Genomic DNA, 17,425 nt, shown 5'->3' with positions numbered 1-17,425 from the left:
ATTCACAGTGGTTGGACTGGAGAATTTGTCTCTGGCTAAATCTATTAAAAAAGCAAGTTCCAGAAAATTCTTTCTTCTGGCTGAGATTCTTCAAACTGGTCGGCAGGCTGCCTCCTTGTTGGTGCTGTCATTTTGTGTCCTCTTCTACCCCGATGTTGCCATCTTGTGAACATTTGGGAGCAAAATGGAGAATGGCGAAACTCGATCTGCCAGGGCCGGCGAGGCCCGGGTCGGAGTTGTTCTTCCATCTGTGGGGAAGCTCTGGTTTCACTGGCGGCTGTTCTTTCCATAATTAAGAGCTGCCACTAGCACATATCAGGTTCTCAGCATTGAGAAAGAAGCCAGCCGAGCCCACAGGTAAGGTGGTAAGGAAGCCATCCCTCTGGGGAGGGGGGCAAGAGTGGACTCTAGAAAGCACCAGCCTGCTTTATTTCCATCGGAGCACACATGCCTTCCCAGTTCCTTCACTCACTTCTAGTCTCTCTCCCCACTGCCTCAGACAGAGATTGCATGTGATTGGTTGACAGTGGTATGCTGGATCTAGTGTGTACCAATTGGTGAGAGCCAATTATACGTATTGCTTCTCAGCTCTGTGTTCAGTGACATCACATTAGCAGCTTGAAGTCAGTCACTGAGGGAATATTTACACCATAGAAATTGGCCAATGCTATAGATCAGGGCTTTTGCCGGGGAAGGAAGAGAGGGAGAAGCAGTTGGCACTTGGCATCCATTTTTGCCTCCATCTGTGTGCCTTCCTGTAGAGCAGAGGGTGGAAAATCACTTTCCCCAGATTCCTTTGCACCTAGGGTTCTAGGTGTAAAATTGGCATTACCAATTAGATGTGCCCTGACTGTTCAAGATTCAGAAGACAGAAGTGAGGGAGAGATCCTATTTCTGCTGTCTTTGGCTTGTTCTCAGACTACAAGCCCGATTGTGGTCATGTAAGGTTTTTGTTTGTGTCAGCATTCTGCTTTCCAGTCTCCAGCTTTGTGACTGATGAGGAAGGGTGGTGGCAGCCAGGCCCCACATCCTAATCTCCTGCACTGGGTATCGACAGCTATTGGATCTTTAGAACATAGCTCTGGCTATACTCTTGAACTCAGTTGTCCCAAGGGTGCCTACTGAGCCCCACTCCAGATTATACTGAGGGAGTAACTCCTTTGAAAGATCAGTCCTTTGATGTTCTGGCGACTCATATCTGGAAGGCCAGCATTGTATCTGCCCTACAGCTACTCCTCAGTTATAAACATGGTTAGATTCCAAAAGACTAGGTTGTTATGTGAAAATTGGTGTTATGCAAAAAATGGAGGATGACCATATCAGATCACAAAATAGGGGATGAAGATGCCATTACATAACTACCAGATTTCATCATCATACAACTGTCAAATTTCACCATTATGTAACTGTCACACCACTGAGAGTCATAACCCAGCCAAGTTGACACATAACCTTAATCATCATGGCCAGTGTTATTCTCACCTCCCTGCCACAGGATATCATTAATGAGCAAAATCGTCAGATAGTTCATTTTTCACTATCATCATAAATGTGGAATGTTGGATAATGAGATAATTGATAAGTTAAGAGTAGATGTATGTATGCATACAGTTCTCCCAATGGTTTTGTTAACAGTCAATCCCTGTATTATAGCCCTTTCTGTTAGAGATACTGTGTTAGACTGGGTTTTCTAGAGAAGCAATACCAGTGCAATTTATATCAAGAAAGTGGCTCACACAGCCACAGAATGGTCAAGCCCAGTCCAACTCAAGTCCGCCAGATGCTAAGCTGGAGGCCTTCCTGGCTCATGTAGCTGCCAGTTAACAAACCAGGAAGGAAGAGGATGAACCAGGAAGCAGACTGGTAGAGGCCGAGGTGGGCTACATGGTGGGCCACTGATCCAAGAAACCAGAAACCAGAAGCAGTGTCCAAGTTAGCAGGAGGAAGAAGAAGAGAGTTCTTCACAGCATCTATTTCTATATACGAGTAGGCTCTGCCCCCAAGGAGACACCATCAGGCTGCTACTCGAGCAAGGAGTACCACGACCTGCTAACCAAGGCAGTCCGTGGTAAACCACATGATGTTAGGTCCAAACTACTGAGGAGCCTGGCCCGACCAAATGGACCCCAAACCTAAGTACCACAAACACCCAAAGTGGAGTCTGTTTCCTGCAGTGAAGGCTGACATTCTGCTGCCTCTGGATTCTGCGCCTGCCCTTCATCAGGTCCTCCTCTCTATTTCTCACCTGCCTCCGGTCTCCGTTCTCACGGGTAGATAGCCTATCTTCGTCTTGATGACCCTTTTCAAATGCCAGCTCCTTTTGGACACCCAAAGAAATCACCTTCACTAATGGACCGTACATTTATTTCAGGGCAGAGACCAGTGGAATGAGCCTTTCTCGCACACCCGGTAACATATCAGAGGTGTCCACCAATTCAATGTGGAAGTGAATGAATTAATAAACACAGGCCTGAATGATGCCAGAGCATCATTGCTTTTTGATCTCAAATCCCTGACTTGTTCTGCTTTGCCTCTCACGCCATGTGGGGGGAAAGTACCAGCCCTGGACTCACACCCAACTTTGTACTTAACTCATTGTGTAATACTGGGAGAGCCACCTCTGTAAGCAGTATCCTCCCCTGCAACACGGAACCAATGCTGTTGTTGGATGCCATTGAGTTGGTTCCGACTCACAGTGACCCGATGCACAACAGAATGAAACACGCTCGGGGTCTCTGTCATCCTCACAATGGTTCCTGTGCCTGAGCCCATTGTTGCAGTCACTGTGTCAGCCCATCTCCTTGAGGGCCTGCCTCTTTTTTCACTGCCCCTCTCCTTTACCAAGCATGACATCCTTCTCCGGGGACTCGTCTCTCGTGACATGTCTGAGGTACTTGCGATCAAGTCCTGGCATCCCTGCCTCTAAGGAGCATTCTGGCTGTACTTCTAAGACAGAGTTGTTTGTTCTCTTGGGAGTCCACGGTACTTTTGATGTTCTTCGACAGCATCCTAGTTCAAACGCATTGCTTTTTCATTGGTCTTCCTTATTCAGTGTCCAACTTTCACATGCATATGAAACCTTTGAGAATACTATGGCTTGGGTCAAATGTACTTTCGCCTTCAAAGGAACATCCATGCTTTTCAACCTTTTAAAGAGGTATTGTATGGCAGATTAACTGAATGCAATGCGTCCCTTGCCATCTTGACTGCTACTTCCATGTGCATTGATTGTGGATCCAAGGAAGAAAAAATCCTTGGGCACATCGATCTTTTCTGCATTTAGTTATCCAGTGCTTTCCAAACCAAAAGAATACAAGTGAGTGGCTTTAAAGAACAAACATTTCTGTCTTGTCTTTTATTTTCTTCTTTTACAATTTAGAGACATAAAATCAGGCCATAGTTGTGTGGGGAGAGCCTTTCTTGTCAGTTTTGGCTTGTAGTAGCTGGTAATCCTTGAAATGAAGATGCATCTGTTGTGTTGTATGTGTCTCTGTGTGGCATCTTCCCTCCGTGTTTCCTATTTGTTTTTCCTTTTATAATAATGGTGTCATGAAATATTTTATGAGATCGACTCATTTAAAAATCATTTTACTGGGGGCTTGTACAATTCTTATCACAACCCATCCATCCACCCATTGTGTCAAGCACATTTGTACATTCGCTGCCATCATCATTCATGAGATTGGCTCATTTTGATGAGCATAATGTCTTCTAATTTTGTCCATGTCATGATGTTTGATGGTCTCATAATTTGTGTTGTTGTTAGGTGCCATCCAGTTGGTTCTGACCCATAGTGACCTTATGCATCACAGAATGAAACACTGCTGGGTCCTGCTCTATCCTCACAGTTGTTCCTATGCCTGAGCCCATTGTTACAGCCATTGTGTCGATCCATCTTGTTGAGGGCCTTCCTCTGTTTCACTGCCCCTCCCCTTTACCAAGCATGATGTCCTTCTCCAGGGACTGGTCTCTCCTGACAAGACTTCCAAAGCATGTAAGACGAAGCCTTGCCATCCTTGTTTTTTAGGGCTGAATACCATTCCACTGTGTGTATGGAGCAGGGTTTATCGATCCATTTCTTCACAGACAGGGTTTTTGGTTGTTTCTATCCTTTTGCAATTGTAGAAATTTCTGCGATCAACATGGGTGTGCATCCTGTGTTTATTTTTTGTTCATAAATGGTACATAATGCCCATGCATGATTTCATGGCATGCAGAGCCTCTGCCATGTATTAGGGGCTTCAATGTTGTGAAATCCCTTTCTTTCTTTTTCTTATACAAAAGGATCTATTAAAAAAAAAGTAAGACACTACTACATCATGACACTGTCATGCTGGGCTTTTAACACAAGACTTGCTCCACAATACTGGGGGTAAGGGGCATAAAACACAAATTGATTCTGAAGCATAGCAATTAAGAACTCAAACAATGAAAGCAAATTTCTTTTAATGAGAACTCAGAATTAACCTTCAGAGGGACCCAACGTCATACTTCCATTTGGGGATTTGATACAAACAATTTAATTTGAACTGCTATCAGGTGGCAGGAGCCACTCTCAAATGAATCTTCAAATAGGAAAAGACTGCTTCACCACCTGTTAGGGATAAGTTGCAAATGGAATCATTCAGGATGGTTTGTAGCTATTTTGATGACCACTTCGCCCGGATTCTTTCACATAACCACTCTGCTGGTCACCACCTCTTCCACGACTCTTCCTGAAAACCCTCCTCTCGATCCTCACTGTTGCTGTTGCCGATACTGTCCCTTCAACAGGCTACTTTCATTTCACATTTGCTAAGACCAACATTGTGATATTTCTTTTCCATTAGCTTCACCACTGGCTCCTCTTCCTTAAAGGTAATAAAGCAGAATCCATGCCTCTTATTGGTTTTGTTCTTCATGGGGAGTTCTGTGGATTCCACCTCACCCAAACCACCAAAGTCCTCCCTTAATTTCTCTTCAGGTGTATTTGGAGAAAGGCCACCAACAAATGATTTTTTTAACAGGCTCTTTTGTTTTCCTGGCTTTGGCCCTTTCAGGGTCAATCACTTTCCCATTCAATTTATGTTCTTTCTGATCCATGACCTTATCTACACTCTCCGACTCTTTAAATAGCACAAAGCCCACACCCCTTGATGGCCCTGTGATAGGATCTAACTTCAGCATGCTGTCGCCAACGTCACTACATTTGGAGAAGTAGTCCTTCAGAACTGTCTTCGTAGGGTCCCAGCTAAGGTGTTGTGGGGAGGAGTTTGAATGGCCGTTGTCCTCGTTCTTCTTGGCGGCGATCTTCGCCCCCCCACCCCCTCCGACTCCACACTGCCTCCTCGGGTGCCTCCAGTGGCGCTTCCGCGCCGCCCCCCCCCCCCCCTCCCGTCCCGCTTCCCGCCGCCGGGCCTCCCCCCCCCACTCCTGTCCCGCTTCCCGCCGCCGCTGCCACCGCTGGGCGTGCTCCCCCTCGCCAAGCGCCCCATACAGGGAAGGCCACCTAAAGAAATATGACAGTCGTTGCAGAAAGGGCAGGCTGACAGTGAATTAGATCAAGCACACTAATTTTCCTCTCCCTGTGAACCGTGGGTGCAGCCTGACTGCCCACATAAGACTGAGACATCGAAACCAAACTAAAACAAACCAACCCAATCAAACTCAAGCTCACTACTATCAAGTTGATTCTGACTCATGGCAACCCTTAGGACAGGACAGACCTGCCCCTGTGAGCTTCGGAGACTGTGACTCTTTACAGGAGTTGAAAAGCCAGTCTTCACCAAAACACAGGAATGTAAGCGTGTGCTCTTCCTTGAGGTTGGCAAGGTGGAGCTTTGAATCATTTGCAGAGCACTGTAAAGGCCTGTTCTCTTACTAAGGAGTGCTGGTAGCATAGTGGTTGGTCTGCAGTTTAAAGCCACCAGCAGCTCCTTAGGAGAAAGGGGGCCACATGGGAAATGTGTGAAGGAACTGGATCCTGCCACCCATCTGAATAAACTGAAAAATGGATTCTTCCTCAGCGCTTCCACCCAGGGATCCAGTCCTGCTGATATATTGATTTCAGCCTGTGAATAGAGAACACAGCTAATCCTCTCTGTGCCCAGATCTCTGGCCCCCAACTGAGCTAGGACATTGGTGCTGTTCAGGATGCTAAGTTTGTGGCAATTTGTTGCACAGCAATAGAACATAGAGGGGGAAGACCCTCTCTATGCAAACTGTGTAGCTGCCACTGGGAGGGGGGAGTGGTTCCCTGAAGCAGGATGGCCGTATTCACAAAATAGAAGTATAAGATGCCCCATTAAGCATAAACTTTGGATAAAGCAGTGTATTTTGGTATATGTGTGTCTCAAACTTGAATTTCCAATAAAAAGCAATGCGTTTAAAAATTTAATTTTATTTGGGACTTTTATAGCTCTTATTGCAACCCATCCATCTATCCATTGTCAAGCACATCTGTACATTTGTTGCCATCATCATTTTCAAAACATTTTCTTTCTACTTGAGTCCTTGGTATCAGTTCATTTTCTTCCCTCCACTCCATGAACCCTTGATAATTTATAATTGTTTTTTCAAGTCTTACACCGTCCACTGTCTCCCTTCACCCACTTTTCTTTTGTCTGTCCCCCTGGGAGGGGGTTATATGTCGATCATTGTAATTGATTCCCTCTTTCTCCCCCCACCTTCCCCTTTCCCTCCTGGTATCGCTACTCTCATTATTGGTCCTGAGGGGTGTATCTATCCTGGATTTCCTGTGTTTTGAGCTCTTATCTGTACCTGTGTACATGCTCTGGTCTAGCCGTATTTGTAAAGTAGGATTGGGGTCATGATAGTGGGGTGAGGGACGGGGAGAAAGCTTTAAAGAACTAGAGGAAAGTTATATGTTTCATCGGTGCTATACTGTACCCTGACTGGCTCGTCTCTTCCTTGTGACCCTTCTGTGAGGGGATGTCCAATTGTCTACAGATGGGTTTTCGGTCTTCACTCTGCCTTCCCCCTTATTCACATCTATATGATTTTTTGTTCTGGGTCTTTTATGCCTAATACCTGATCTCTTTGACACCTTGTGATCACACAGGCTGGTGTGCTTCTTCCATGTGGGCTTGGTTGCTTCTCAGCTAGATGGCTGCTTGTTTATCTTCAAGCCTTTAAGATCCCAGATGCGAGATATATATAATCATTTTATTGGGGGCTTTTACAGCTCTTATCACAATCCATACATCCATACATCCATTGTGTCAAGCACATTTGTACATATGTTGCCATCACCATTTTCAAAACATTTTCTTTCGACTTGAGCTCCTCATTTCTCCTCTCCCCCATCCTCCCTCCCTCATGAACCCTTGATAATTCATAAAAATTTTTTTCATGTCTTACACCAACTGCCATCTCCCTTCACCCATTTTTCTGTTGTCCATCCCCCTGGGAAGGGGTTATATGTAGATCATTGTGATTGGTACCCCCTCTCTCCCCTCCCCTTCCCCTTCCCCTCCTGGTATAGCTGGGTACCATCAGCTTTCTTCACCACATTTGCTTATGCACCCATTTGTCTTCAGTGATCATGTTGGGAACATGAGCATCACAGGATGCCAGTTTATTAGAACAAAGTGTTTTTGCATTGAGGGAGTACTTGAGTAGAGGTCCAATGTCAGTCTCCTGCTTTAATACTTAATTAAATATATCTACACAGATCTATTGTTATATATAAATATATTTACATATACACAATGCCAGTGTTTAGACCTTTATAAATGTTCTTTGCCTCCTAGCTCTTTCCTTTTACTTTCCTCTTGTCCTACTATCATGTTCAGCCTTCATTCCAGTTTTGGTTATTCCTCTTGGCTACATTACCCTTGATCAAGCCCCACCAGGCATCCTACACCCTCCTCCCCATCAATTTTAGATCACTTGTTGTTCCCTTGTCCTTGGTTTTTTTGACACCACCCTTCCCTTCCCCCATCTCCTCCGCTCCCATGTCCTCCTGGAACTGTTGGTCCCATTGTTTTCTCTTCTGGATTGTTTATCCCTCCTACCTTATCTAGATAGACATGCAGAGACACTAATAAGCACAAAAACAAGACAAAGTGAAACAAAACAACAAAAGAAAACAAAAAACAAAACAACCAGAAAAGAAAAGAAAGAAAACCCCGACAACAACAAAAAGGAAAGCCTATAAATAGTTCCAGATCTGTTTGTTGACCTTTAGGAGTGTTTTCTGGTTGAGTCTGATGGGGTGGCATGCCCTGGCTCCAAAGTCTATTTTTGGTATTCCTTGGGGACTTCATTACTTTGCTCCCCTTGCTGCTCTTAGCGTTTCATTCCGGTGTGGTGGGGTCAGATTTGGCACAATTCCCACACTGTATCTCCAGTGTTTTCCCCTGTAGTGCTATGGGTCAGTGAAGGATGTTGTGTCTTATGGTGGGTCCTCTCTGTGCAGTGGCTGTTCTGAGCAGGTATATGGTCCTTGGGGCTGGTGGACCAGGATGTGTTCCACTCTCTCTCCTTCCCTCTTTGTTTGCTCCTGTGTGCTGCAATCAGTATGTCAATCCATGTCATTGAGGGTCTTCCTCTTCGTGATGACCGAGCATGGTGTCCTTTTCCTGACGACCTGTCCAACGTATGTGAGATGAAGGCTCACCACACTCCCTTCTCAGGTGCCTTCTGGCTGTATTTCTTCCAAAACAGACCTGTTGGTTCTTCTGGTAGTCCAGGCACTTTCAATACTCTTCACTAGCTCCATACTTCTAGTAGAGTGAGAGAGAAAGAGAAAGAGAGGGATTTTAAGAAATTGACTAGTATGGTTATGGAGTTTGGCAAGTTTCAAATCCACAGGTCATTTGGGATAGAAAGTAGAGCAAGATATCCAGGCTACAGCCTAGAGGCATAAGACTACTTTTCTTGGAAACCTCAATTTTCATCCACCCCCATCAGTGAAGCCCCCCCCCCCAAAAAAAAAGACAAGGTCACTGCCATCTGCTGAACTGATTCCAACTCATCATGACCCTATAGGACAGGGTAGTATTGCCCTGAGGGTTTCCTAGACTGTGACTTTTGACCAGAGCAGAAAGCTTCATCTTTCTCCCTCAGAGTGACTGGTGGTTTCCAACTGCTGACCTTGTGGGCAGCCACCCAACATGTCATCTACCACCACGGTCCCTTTCATTAGTGAAGGCAGTCACATGTACAAATTACATTTGTGGGACCAGCTCGAGTAGTGTTTGACTAAATAGGCGAACACCACAGCCTAGCCAAGTTGACACATTGTAGCCCGAATGGCCCTGTAGGGTTATTACTCACGGTGGGTAGTAATTCATCCGCAGCTAAGCATATTTGGAGTTCTTTGGCAGTGTGGGACATGATGGTGTGACTGCTCTCTTTCAGTTCTGGTAGCCCCTGGTGAGGACTCATCTCCCCAATCTCAGTGTTAAGAATCATTGTGTTTCTCCGGCCCATCAGTCACCTGGTTTGGTGGGACTGCCCTTTCTACCTGGGCTGCCCCAAGACACAAGCGCTGATGGGGGTTTTGCCTCCAGGGAGTGTGTGGGTTTCAGGGCTGGTATTTTGTGCAGTCACCTCACCCTGGGCTCCACCATACTTCCTGATCCTTGCTTTCCCTTTCCCTCATTTGTTCATATTTACTTGTAATTTATTTTAGGCTGTTCTATTATATGCATCTTTGTAAACCTTAAAGACATCTTTGGAACAAGGCAGATATAAATCAATGAAAACGCACACTGGCTAATGGAAGCACTGGACAGCTTTCTTCTTGTGAAAACAATTGTCCCTGAATGTACAGGCTCATTCCATGGGGTGGTGGTGGTGGTGGCATGCGTTCTGGGCGGGAGGTGGGAGAAGGATTGAGGGGGTTCCTGGCAGGCAGGGAAGGAGGCATGGCAAGGATTGCTACCCGTACCAGAAGAGAAGGATGCCCAGGGCATTGTCTTTTTTCTCTTTTCCAGTTATACACAATCACCACAACACCCATTCCCCCATGGGAGCAAATATGTATTTTTAAAATGAGGTCACTTCAAAATGAGGTTGTTTTATAATGGAGGATTTCCAATGTAACTCAAGACAATTGAATTGTGCAATGAACTTCTTCTACCCCTTTACTCAGTGCCATCGAGTTGTTTCTGACTCAGAGTGACCCTATAGGACAGGGTGGAACGGTCCCTGTAGGTTTCCGAGACTGGAACTCTTCATGGGAGTAGAAAGCCTTGGTTTTCTCCTGCAGAGCAGCTGGTGGTTTCGAGCTGCTAACCTTGTGGTTAGTAGCTCAACTCGTAACCACTACGTCATCAGGGCTCCTCATGTATCCCTTACTTAGCCCCAATGACTGGAAACCTATGGCCAATCCCACCCTTTTCATTTTCATTTGCTCTTCCCTTATGACCAACAGTATCTGAGCATTTTTAAATGCTGAAAGTGCACATATCACACGTAGACTCTTGAACACATTGTCATATAAGAAACTGAACGTGACTCCCGAACCCCCCTCTGGATGACTACTCTTCTTTCCCCGGCCACTTTCTATTCTAACACCGTTAATTCATGTCGTCTGTTTTTGAAGTGCCTATAAAGGGATCCTATAATATGGGCCCTTGCGCCTGGCTTCTCGTGCATAACATTGTGTTGGGGAGATTCATCTAATTCACCTTGCTGCATGTATCAGGAGTTTGCGGCTTAGTCATATTCTCTTGTATGGATGCGCCAGAATTTGTTCATTCTCTATCGATCTGACATTTGGGCAGCGCCTGATTGAGGCCATCATGAATGGCTGTCATGAATATTCTAGTATGTTCCTTTGGGTGCACCTCCATGGGTGCAGCAATTCTCCTTTGTTATTCTGAAACACATCCCTGGCACCATGTCATTTCACCTATAAACATTTTCCCCATGGAGCACGGAAAGAGGACCTGACCACAGTACTATTGATCTGACAGCCCACGTGGGCTAGATACCTACAATATTAGTAGCAAAAGCCCGTCCTTCATGTAATCAAATATCTAGTCCAGCTTCAAATTTCCAACGGTCAGTTCACTGTTAAGGTCTTGGAGCTGATGAAACATGGGACAAGGAACCCGGAAATTCCTGCTAGTGAAAGGATTTTGGTTGATTCCGGATTAACTGGCAGGTAAACTTTTTAGCTCCGAAGGAGAGGAACTTGGGGATTAGAGTAGCTGCTGCTGCGCTGGAGAGAGGCCGACCCCTCATCCTTGTTTCCTCACTGCTCACCTGGACAAAAGAGCCCTCTTCCTAACGCCTCTTTGTAAGCGCTGAGAAGCGCAAAGAGTCATTTAAACTAGAGGAAGACTATATCACTCTCTCACCCTGCTGTGTGAGAGAACCACTGAGCAGAAGATAGGAGCCCTGGTGGCAGAGTGGGTTATGCATTGGGCTACTCCCTGCGATGTCAGGAGTTCAAAACTACCAGGCACCCTGAAAGAGAAAGATGAGGCTGTGTACTCCCCTGAAGAGTTCACTCCTCAGAAACCCACAGAGGCAGTTCAGCCTTGTCCTATAGGGTCAGAATCGAGCCACCGGCAGTGATTCTTTTGAGTTTATGCTTCATTTAGTAACATCCTTTCTGCCAGGATTTATCATATGTTTTTAAAAAACCCGAAACTTTTAAGTACAATTTTCCCCCCCAAACATCCTCAAAAGTGGAGCGAAAACTATAAGGGACCCGAATAACCAAATACCCATTGTCGTTGGTAGTTACTGTGGATCACTCTGACTTGTGGTGGCCTCGTGATGTTTCATGTGTGATGGGATGAGACCTTGCCTGGTCCTGTTCCATCGTCTTGATTTCTGGGGTGCTCACAGTGACAGGGTATTGAGAGTGTCTTGTGACCTGTGGGACGCATCTTCCAGCCTGAGGTCAGACAGCATTCTGTTGTGGTCCATACAGTATTCCTTGGTGGTTTCCCCTGGCCTTTTTTCCTAGTCTGTCTCCGTCTGAAAGCTCTGCTGTAACCTGTCTACCATGGGTGACCCTGCTGATATTTTGAAATCCTAGTGGCATAACTTTCAGTCTCACAGCAACCTGTAAGCCACCACAAAGTGACAAATGGACAGATGGGTAACAAATATACCCTTGACTTAATTATCTCCTCAAGCTGTGTTTCAAGATTTCTGATAGCTCATGTCTTCTTCCCCACTTCTCTATGAAAATAAAGCATAAAGAAATCAATATGTGTGGGGGCTCAGGGAGTCCTGGTGGTGTAGTGGTTATGTGTTAGGTTTCTAACCACAAGATCAACAGTTTGAATCTGCCAGCTGTTCCACGGGAGAAAGACTTGGTTTTCTATTCTCATAAAGAGTTGCAGTCTCGGAAATCCACATGAGCAGTTCTCTCCTGTCCCACAGGGTCACTATGGGTTGGTATTGACTCAGTGGTGGTAAGTAAGGGGGGCTAGGTGGAGTGAGTGTGGCTATAGATGAACCAAGATGGCCATCAATCGATGCTTGCTAAAGTTGGGTGATGGACTCATGGGGGCATTTATAATACAATCTTATCTACTTTTGTATATGCATAAGTTTTCTATGATAAAATTTTACATGAAACCAAAAGCCTAGCTAGAAAGTCGAGAAAAGTGGCATCAGCATCCCCCAAATATTGGAAGATAGGATTCTCGCAGCAGTGAAGCAGATCCCACAATTCCACACAGGTACATGAGATTCTACCTGATGATCGAGAATTTGGGGCGAGACCTTGACTCTTCTCAAGACCCGAGGCAGCAAGGGCTGGACCAATGAGGCTGGGGGTGGGGTTACTGATGAGGCTGTGAGTTCAGGGCACTGCCCTTGTTCTTAGAGCTCAGAGAGCTGGTTCATGTCATCTGGCACCAGGATGAAGCCATGAGATCCAAACCAAACCAGTGGCCATTGAGTTGACTCCAACACATGACGACCCCATATGTGTCCATGCAGACCTGTGACCCACCGGATTTCCAATGGCTGAGTTTTCAGAAGCAGGTCATCAGGCTTTTGCTCCATGGTGTCTCTAGGTAGAACTTGAACCTCCAACCTTTTGGTCAGTAGCTGAGTGTATTCATATGTGCACCACATAGGGCCTTCAAAGCCATGAGGACAAGCCTCCATTGTGAGGGCCTCAACCCAGGATACTCCTGAAGACTGACTGAGAAAAGGGCATGGCCCCGGTGGTGACTATTAGGAAAGGGGATCCCTGCTCTTGGAAGACAAGCTACCTAAATGTCTGAAAGGAGAGATGGTTTGATCCAAGCCCTTCCCGCTACCATGACACTACCATGACAGTGTGAGGGTCCCTAATCAGAACTTGTTTTCACTGTCACGAGACCAGGGACTTTTCACTTGAGTTTGGAAAATACATACCAGCTTCTATTACAGATACTCCCGGACTTTCATCTATAATAGGAACAGAGAAAAAAGAACGATCAAACATGTCTGAGAAAAACCAACATTTCGGAAAAGAGGTACCAAAGTAAACAAATGAAAGAAGAGATCCGCACAGAATTCTCCTAGGACAGAGAAGGGACATTTAAAGTAAGTTCAAGTAATAGCCACAAAGAAAGAACTGGTTGTTACCAAACGAAGAAATCAGAGTTCTTGGAATTGAAAAAAAAAAGTGCAATTGCTATAAAGTTATACGTTCATTTGATGAGCTGAGTAGTTGATGTTCGAGTAAATAGGTTTGGTTAGGAGGCCGAGAGATTCACTCAAACGTGAAAAGGGACAGGAGATAGAAAAAAAAGAGAAAGATCCTACCCCATATTTCCCCCATGAGGAGATCACTGAAGACACACGGGTGCCCTAACAAAGCATGGTAGCTATCAGAAAAACTAGCGCCTGAGGTCTAAAAGGCTTGTTTTAAAACAAACAACCATTGAAGTGAAATGTCGTCAGCTAAGTCCACATCAAGAAGAAGCGTACCAACCTGCGTGATTCAAGGATTGTAAATAATTAAATCTAAGGCCAGAGGAGGGATGGGTATTAGAGCTTATATTCTGAGCACCCAGTTTGGATGATGATGGGAGTGTAAAATCCATTTCCAGGCTTCCCATGTTGATTTAAACCCTGTGGCTATTAACAAAGAATGTTAATAGCCTTGCTATCAGACAGAGGGCATTGGGAAGTGGATTATTACAGATGTAGTTAGGTTAAAATTTAATACCTTATCATTTGTTCTCCCTGTTGACCAGTTTTAAATTTCTACTAGCTTTTAATATTGTCTGTTTTCTTTTTGATTGAGGTTTTTCTGTTTTATTTTATTGTTGTTTGTTTGTCTTGTATGTTTTTCTGTATATGAAATCCAGGATAGGCAAACTTATAGAGACAGTAGCTGGATTAATAATTTCTTAAGGGTATGGCAGGGGAGGTTGGGTGAAACGACGAGCTGACAACAATGAATACCAGAAAGAAGAAAATGTTCTAAAATGGATTGTGGTGATGATTACACAACTCTTTGTAATATGAATGAATGGTTGAATTGTATGCTTTGTGAATTATATATCAATAAAACTATTAAATATATATATAAAAGAAAGAAAAACTAAGAGACACAGAGAAGGCCCTGAAATTCAAATGTTGATCTAATAGAAATGATTAGAAGTAAAACACCACCACCACCAACCCCAGAGATTGTAGGAGAGGAAATAATGACAGTAATAATAGACTAACATTTTCCCTGAGCTGGGGGGAAAACTTTCATCTTTAGATGGAGAAAGCAGACTAAATGTGAAGCAGAAAGAATGAGAAAAGCCCTGCTCCTAAAGGCACCAGCATCTCTCAACAACAAGGATAATGAAAACCAAACCAAACCAAACCATCCAAATCCTCCAGCAAGGTAAAAAGAGTACCACCTGGCATGAAGGATCTCAACTGACAAGCTAGAAGAAAAAGACACACTATCTATAAAATTCTTTGGAGATTTGAATTCCATCAATCAGGCTCCCATAAGGAAAAGAGAAACCAGCAGGGCCACCGTGGTGGACTCCGAAGCAGGTAACTCCTCTCGGATGTTCTATCCCCGGGCCTACGATTGGGCAATGGTGGCTCTGTGAGTGCATTCCTGTTTCTCATGTGGGAGTCTGGGGGTCCATTCCTGGCCGATGCACCTCATGCGCAGCCTCTACCCTGCTGTCAATGGGAAGCTGGAGATGACAAGGCATTACAAGGAAACGTCTGCTGAGCAAAGGAATCAAGATGGACTATATGAAGATGAACATGGGATCAGGATCGGAGGAAGGCTTATGAACACATCTGTGGCGTGCAGATGACACACGTTTCTTGCAGAAAGTGAGGAGGACTTGACATACTTACTGATGAAGATCAAGCATTGCAGTCTTCAGGATGGATTACAACTCAGTATAAAGAAAACCAACCCCCTCACAAGTGGGCCAATAGGCAATGGCATGATAAGTGGGGAGAAATGTCAAGTTGGCAAGGATTTCATTTTGCTTGGAACCACAATTAACGTTCAAGTGTGTGGTCAAAGCAAACATGTTTGGGCTATGGAAAGACTTGGGACAGTGACCACTTTCTGAAAGAATGATTCAAGGCAATTGCCGTGAAAATGAAAAGGAATGGATTGAAGGAGGGGGAAGACAGAGCGCTGCCAGAGAGAGCTGTCAGCCTCTGCAAAGACTGAGAAACATATCTTGTGTTGATGGCATCTCATGCGGGGGAACCAGTGTCTTGGCATGCAGTGGAGACAGAACATCCAGATGAACCGTCTAGTTGTTTCCTGTGGAGAAGCTGGGAGGGCAAGGGTGGGCGGATGCAGGGACAGAACTATGTAGGCAGGTGGTGGAGGGTGGGATGGGGCAGAAGTGGAAAGTATTCCCTGGGAAAATCTTTGATTTTTTGCCCCCGAACCTTCGTGGATCCCTTTTTTAGGGTTTGAGGGACCTATGGGTTGGGCTGATCACCACAAGGTCAGCAAGTTGAAATCACCAGAAGAACCTTCAATGCACATCGGGGAGCCCCGGTGGCGTAGTGGTTATGCATTTGGCTGCCAACCGTAGGTCAGCATCTCGAAAACACCCTCTGCTCTGGAGGAGAAAGCAGAGACTTTCTGCTCCTGTGAAGAGTTGCAGTCTCCGAACCCCGCAGGGGCAGTCTCTCTCCTCTGTGGCATGGGGTCGCTATGAGTCGTCGACTCCATGGGGGTGAGTTTGCTTCGTTGGTTCTGCTGGCAGCAGCCCCACCTGGCCTTCCGTGCACTCACCTGCCCTCTGGCTTTTGCATCTCCTTCCTAGGCATCCCACTTGGCTCCGCCTTCTGCTCTTCCTCCATCTGTACCTTGTCTGGGTTGGCCAAATCTACATTTCCCGAGGCGATTATAGGTAGCCAAAGGAATGAAGCCCCAAGGTGAGACTTGCAGGCTATTTGTAGCCAATGCAAGCAAAGGAGGGCTATTTGGGACTTCTGAAATCCTTCCAGAGAGGGCACCAATCTATACACACTAACATTTCAAGAGAGGAGAATCAGGCAAAGAAACGAGAGAAATGGAGGTTGGGGGAAAGCTGGCTTGGGGAAGGGTAAGGATGGATATTTATTTAAGGCAAAGGAGGGAGGTCTTCTGGATAATACTGTTGTTGTAGGTGCCATCAAGTCAGTCCCAACCCATAGCACCCCTGTGCACAACAGAAGGAAACACGGCCCGGTCCTGCACCAGCCTCACAATTGTTCCTGTGCTTGAGCCCATTGTTGCAGCCACCGTGTTGATCCATCTCATTGAGGGTCTTCCTCTTTTTTGATGCCCCTCTACTTTACCCAGCATGATGGGCTTCTCCAGAGACTGGTCTCTCCTGACAAGATGTCCAAAGTATGTGAGACGAAGTCTCGCCATCCTGGTCTCTAAGGAGCACTCTGGCTGCACTTCTTCCAGGACAGATCGGTTTGTCCTTTGAGCGGTCCGTGGTGCTTTCAGTATTCTTCTCCAGCAGCATCACTCAACTGCATCAAGTCTGGTACTTGATGAAAAGTCTCCTAAACCATCAGCCCAGGTAATCAAGACCAGGTTTCCCCAAACGTGACTGAATCCCCAAACCACACTCACTGCCATCTAGTTGATTCCGACTCAGGGTGACTCATAACCACTGTGCCACCAGGGCTCCCTGCAAATGTGACAGGCCCTGGTAATTTTGTACCCATGCCTGCTTTCCTCTTTTTCCTCACTAACAGAACCCCAAAGCATGATGGCGATGTGCCCAGATAAGAGCTTAGATTTCCCAGCCTTCCTTGCAGCTCGGCATGGTCACATGACACCGACTGGCCGAGTTGATGTAAGCTGGTCTTTTGGGGTGGGATTTCTGGGAATGCTTCTTCGAAGAGTGGTGGATTCCATTTTGAGCCCACCCTCCACCCCACCTCACCCTTCTTCTTTGTTCTGCCTGGAGTTCTGATGTCGTGACTGGAGTTGCACTCTAAGAATGGAGGAGAGAAAGACCAGGGGGCA

General features: G+C 45.7%; 1 pseudogene; it reads right to left on the bottom strand.

Moving 5' to 3' along the window:
- Window positions 1-4,624: 4,624 nt before the first annotated feature.
- LOC101652459 lies at window positions 4,625-16,260 on the bottom strand (annotated as a pseudogene).
- Window positions 16,261-17,425: the final 1,165 nt, after the last annotated feature.

This window comes from Echinops telfairi, unplaced genomic scaffold, assembly GCF_000313985.2.
Source record: "Echinops telfairi isolate 266 unplaced genomic scaffold, ASM31398v2 ScPeMD7_26;HRSCAF=91, whole genome shotgun sequence".
In the NCBI taxonomy this organism is placed as follows: domain Eukaryota; kingdom Metazoa; phylum Chordata; class Mammalia; order Afrosoricida; family Tenrecidae; genus Echinops; species Echinops telfairi.
This window is presented reverse-complemented; position numbering and strand designations above follow the sequence as displayed.